Source organism: Electrophorus electricus, chromosome 18 (genome assembly GCF_041902795.1).
Source record: "Electrophorus electricus isolate QZ-2024a chromosome 18, ASM4190279v1, whole genome shotgun sequence".
Lineage (NCBI taxonomy): Eukaryota > Metazoa > Chordata > Actinopteri > Gymnotiformes > Gymnotidae > Electrophorus > Electrophorus electricus.
Window position 1 is genome coordinate 1,795,001 of NC_137514.1, and position 5,280 is coordinate 1,800,280.

At 41.0% G+C, this 5,280-nt stretch overlaps 1 non-coding gene and 2 pseudogenes across 1 annotated transcript; all 3 read right to left on the reverse strand.

Moving 5' to 3' along the window:
- Positions 1–795: 795 nt before the first annotated feature.
- LOC118242772 (5S ribosomal RNA) lies at positions 796–904 on the reverse strand (annotated as a pseudogene).
- A 1,123-nt stretch (positions 905–2,027) lies between these two features.
- LOC118242797 (5S ribosomal RNA) lies at positions 2,028–2,146 on the reverse strand. The gene has a single exon (XR_004777043.2). It is a non-coding gene; the product is annotated as a 5S ribosomal RNA (ribosomal RNA).
- Positions 2,147–3,288: 1,142 nt separating this feature from the next.
- LOC118242771 (5S ribosomal RNA) lies at positions 3,289–3,397 on the reverse strand (annotated as a pseudogene).
- Positions 3,398–5,280: the final 1,883 nt, after the last annotated feature.

Below are 5,280 nucleotides of genomic sequence, written 5' to 3' on the forward strand. Positions count from 1 at the left end.
TGGCGGTGTTAAAATAACGGGGCAAGCGGCAGTACTGGGTCTCTGGACCTTTACTGTAAAAACATCTACCAGTGTGAGTGTGTGTGTGTGTGTGTGTGTGTGTGTGTGTGTGTCTACCAGTGTGTGTGTGTGTCTGTGTGAGAGACTGGCTTGGAATTTCCAGTGTGTGTGTGTGTGTGTGTGTGTGTGCGTGCGTGTGCGTGCTTGCGTGTGCGCGCGCGCGTGTGAGTGTGTGAGAAACTGACATGGCATTTCCAGTGTGTGTGTGTGTGTGTGGGGGGGGGGGGGGGTGTTTGAGAGAGACTTGGCCGCAGGAATATCGGCCGCAGGAACTAAAATTAGTTTATCCCTTCCCAAAATAAAACCCGTTAAAATGTAGATAGCACATATAATGTAGGATGGGATGCAAGAATAAAACTAAGCTCTAATCCCAAAATTACTGGACGCAGTTTAACTCGAAGCAACCTACCTCCATTTCCGTAAATAAAAGCTTTGAGTCGCGTGCGGTCGAACGCACCTACATAATTGGTCCGAAAGTGCTCGCACACACAAACCGCATAATACATAGAGTTAAGAGAAAGAGTTGTAAAAGTAAATGAATATGGAATTGTTTTGGTGAAATGCATAAAACAAACATTCATAAGTTTATGCGAAGCTGGCGCACTTGCTAAATTCCAAAATGCTACTGTTCTAAACATAAAATGAAGAAAGAAAGCATGAAATAAAACATAAAGAACGAAGTTACGTAATACGTGAAAGGGGGAAAACCTGAAAAGAAACACAGCTAAGAAGAAAAGCTTACAGCACCTGGTATTCCCAGGCTGTCTACCATCCAAGTACTAACCAGGCCCGACCCTGCTTAGTTTCCGAGATCGGACGTGTTCAGGTTGGTATGGCCGTAAGCTGTGGAAAGCCCTTCTCGAAGGGATAAAACAATGCCTTACACAATTCTTTTGGTGTTTTTGCTTGCCATTTTTCATTGCTTTAACGTGCTGTTCCTCTCTGCAATATGCACGATGATCCGTTGCTTACAATTATATGAAGCTCATTTTCTGGCATAATTATCACAGTGTGTCGTTGTATTGGACACTACTTCCTACAACTAACGTCAGCTATCAACCTCTTCATCCATACGTTCAGTGAACAAATAGGCGACAACTCAAGAGACCCAGCTGTGCACAATCGCACTGTTTCAGAATAGCAAGCCAGCTTTTGTACCCCGATAATTCTGTCTACTGCTTGTGATCCTGCGTTGTGTTCTGGCGGTGTTAAAATAACGGGGCAAGCGGCAGTACTGGGTCTCTGGACCTTTACTGTAAAAACATCTACCAGTGTGTGTGTGTGTGTGTGTGTGTGTCTGTGTGAGAGACTGGCTTGGAATTTCCAGTGTGTGTGTGTGTGTGTGTGTGTGTGTGTGTGTGTGTGCGTGCGTGTGCGTGCGTGTGTGTGCTCGCGCGCGTGTGAGTGTGTGAGAAACTGACATGGTATTTCCAGTGTGTGTGTGTGTGGGGGGGGGGGGGGGGGGTTGAGAGAGACTTGGCCGCAGGAACATCGGCCGCAGGAACTAAAATTAATTTATCCCTTCCCAAAATAAAACCCGTTAAAATGTAGATAGCACATATAATGTAGGATGGGATGCAAGAATAAAACTAAGCTCTAATCCCAAAATTACTGGACGCAGTTTAACTCGAAGCAACCTACCTCCATTTCCGTAAATAAAAGCTTTGAGTCGCGTGCGGTCGAACGCACCTACATAATTGGTCCGAAAGTGCTCGCACACACAAACCGCATAATACATAGAGTTAAGAGAAAGAGTTGTAAAAGTAAATGAATATGGAATTGTTTTGGTGAAATGCATAAAACAAAGATTCATAAGTTTATGCGAAGCTGGCGCACTTGCTAAATTCCAAAATGCTACTGTTCTAAACATAAAATGAAGAAAGAAAGCATGAAATAAAACATAAAGAACGAAGTTACGTAATACGTGAAAGGGGGAAAACCTGAAAAGAAACACAGCTAAGAAGAAAAGCTTACAGCACCTGGTACTCCCAGGCGGTCTCCCATCCAAGTACTAACCAGGCCCTACCTTGCTTAGCTTCCGAGATCGGACGAGATCGGGCGTGTTCAGGGTGGTATGGCCGTAAGCGATGGAAAGCCCTTCTCGAAGGGATAAAACAATGCCTTACACAATTCTTTTGGTGTTTTTGCTTGCCATTTTTCATTGCTTTAACGTGCTGTTCCTCTCTGCAATATGCACGATGATCCGTTGCTTACAATTATATGAAGCTCATTTTCTGGCATAATTATCACAGTGTGTCGTTGTATTGGACACTACTTCCTACAACTAACGTCAGCTATCAACCTCTTCATCCATACGTTCAGTGAACAAATAGGCGACAACTCAAGAGACCCAGCTGTGCACAATCGCACTGTTTCAGAATAGCAAGCCAGCTTTTGTACCCCGACAATTCTGTCTACTGCTTGTGATCCTGCGTTGTGTTCTGGCGGTGTTAAAATAACGAGGCAAGCGGCAGTACTGGGTCTCTGGACCTTTACTGTAAAAACATCTACCAGTGTGTGTGTGTGTGTGTGTGTGTGTGTGTGTGTCTACCAGTGTGTGTGTGTGTGTCTGTGTGAGAGACTGGCTTGGAATTTCCAGTGTGTGTGTGTGAGTGTGTGTGTGTGTGCGCGTGTGCGTGCGTGTGTGTGCTCGCGCGCGTGTGAGTGTGTGAGAAACTGACATGGCATTTCCAGTGTGTGTGTGTGTGTGTGGGGGGGGGGGGTGTTTGAGAGAGACTTGGCCGCAGGAACATCGGCCGCAGGAACTAAAATTAGTTTATCCCTTCCCAAAATAAAACCCGTTAAAATGTAGATAGCACATATAATGTAGGATGGGATGCAAGAATAAAACTAAGCTCTAATCCCAAAATTACTGGACGCAGTTTAACTCGAAGCAACCTACCTCCATTTCCGTAAATAAAAGCTTTGAGTCGCGTGCGGTCGAACGCACCTACATAATTGGTCCGAAAGTGCTCGCACACACAAACCGCATAATACATAGAGTTAAGAGAAAGAGTTGTAAAAGTAAATGAATATGGAATTGTTTTGGTGAAATGCATAAAACAAACATTCATAAGTTTATGCGAAGCTGGCGCACTTGCTAAATTCCAAAATGCTACTGTTCTAAACATAAAATGAAGAAAGAAAGCATGAAATAAAACATAAAGAACGAAGTTACGTAATACGTGAAAGGGGGAAAACCTGAAAAGAAACACAGCTAAGAAGAAAAGCTTACAGCACCTGGTATTCCCAGGCGGTCTCCCATCCAAGTACTAACCAGGCCCGACCCTGCTTAGTTTCCGAGATCGGACGTGTTCAGGGTGGTATGGCCGTAAGCGATGGAAAGCCCTTCTCGAAGGGATAAAACAATGCCTTACACAATTCTTTTGGTGTTTTTGCTTGCCATTTTTCATTGCTTTAACGTGCTGTTCCTCTCTGCAATATGCACGATGATCCGTTGCTTACAATTATATGAAGCTCATTTTCTGGCATAATTATCACAGTGTGTCGTTGTATTGGACACTACTTCCTACAACTAACGTCAGCTATCAACCTCTTCATCCATACGTTCAGTGAACAAATAGGCGACAACTCAAGAGACCCAGCTGTGCACAATCGCACTGTTTCAGAATAGCAAGCCAGCTTTTGTACCCCGACAATTCTGTCTACTGCTTGTGATCCTGCGTTGTGTTCTGGCGGTGTTAAAATAACGAGGCAAGCGGCAGTACTGGGTCTCTGGACCTTTACTGTAAAAACATCTACCAGTGTGTGTGTGTGTGTGTGTGTGTGTGTCTACCAGTGTGTGTGTGTGTGTGTGTGTGTGTGTGTTTGAGACTGGCATGGCATTTCCAGAGACTGGCATGGAATTTCCAGATGAAAAAAATCTTTTACTAACCGAATTGGGGAGCGGGAAGCAGTAAAATATTTTTTTCATCTGGAAATCTAAGTTGCTATATTGTATACTCTAATGCTAAACTTCGCACAACGATATCCCTTAAGTAACATAAATTGTTGCCACTGTTGGGCCCCTGAGCAAGGCCCGTAACCCTCAATTGCTCAAATTGTACTCAGTCATAATTGTAAGTCGCTTTGGATGAACACGTTAGCTAAATGCCATAAATCTAAATCTAAACGTGTGTGTGTGAGAGAGAGACTGGCATAAACAACAAAAATAATAATAAACTTGAAGAAACATAATTAAACTAATATAAAAGTAAAAATAAATTAATAGTACAACATGTTTTAGATGTTTTCCAGATCTTTGTTGTTGATAAAAAGTATGTGTCAGTTTCTACGTATCCTGAAAGCAGACGTAGAATCTAATTCATGCTGTTTCTTAGATGCCTGCAGGCAGTTTTAGTATGTTATTAATATGTGCTTTGAATGTTATATCAAAGTCTGTAGGACTAGAATTGCAAATTAGATTTACACTTTTTTCACTTTGCTTTACTTCCAGTTACAAGTATTTCTGTCTACTATTCATTAGGTTTTAAGACACTACTATTCATCCAGCTAAAAATATTAATACAACTATTTATATTAATACTTTTATTAGTGCTATTTTATATTATACTTTGATAGCCAGCAGTACATGGAAATATTCAGGATTTAAAGAACAAGATACCAACGTTCAAATGACATGTTTGACATGTTCCAAAATTACCAGATGTTCTGTGGTTCTGTCTTCATGCTTTATAACTGCTTTATACCTGTGTCTTTTTTGTTTTTGTGATGCATGTATGCTTTGTCTTCCAACAGAACGTTAACTATTAACTCTTCCTTAGGTCAATTAATTTGCTTGTCACCAATCAAACATAATAAAGCTGTTTTGTAAAGAGGCTAAACCTGATTTTACAATGCTGTACTTTTTGGTTTTGTTTCTGCTGCAAACAGTTTGTTTTTATTATTACATTTTATTACCCATGTATTATTATTATTATTATTATTATTATTATTATTATTATTATTATTATTATTATTATTATTATTATTATTAACTACACTGGTAGTGAATTAACTTGGTTCCTGTCTTATAGGTAATCCCATCATACTGATCATGGCATGTTAATTCTTATGGTAAGTGCTGTTACAAATGCTGACTGTTTTCAATTTGAGGGCTTGTGGGTGAAAGAACAAAGTTTACATGAGTGATTTGGGATTCACTCTGATCATATTTGCATATTTGCTCACAGTATGCATTTTACCTTGCAATGGATGGAA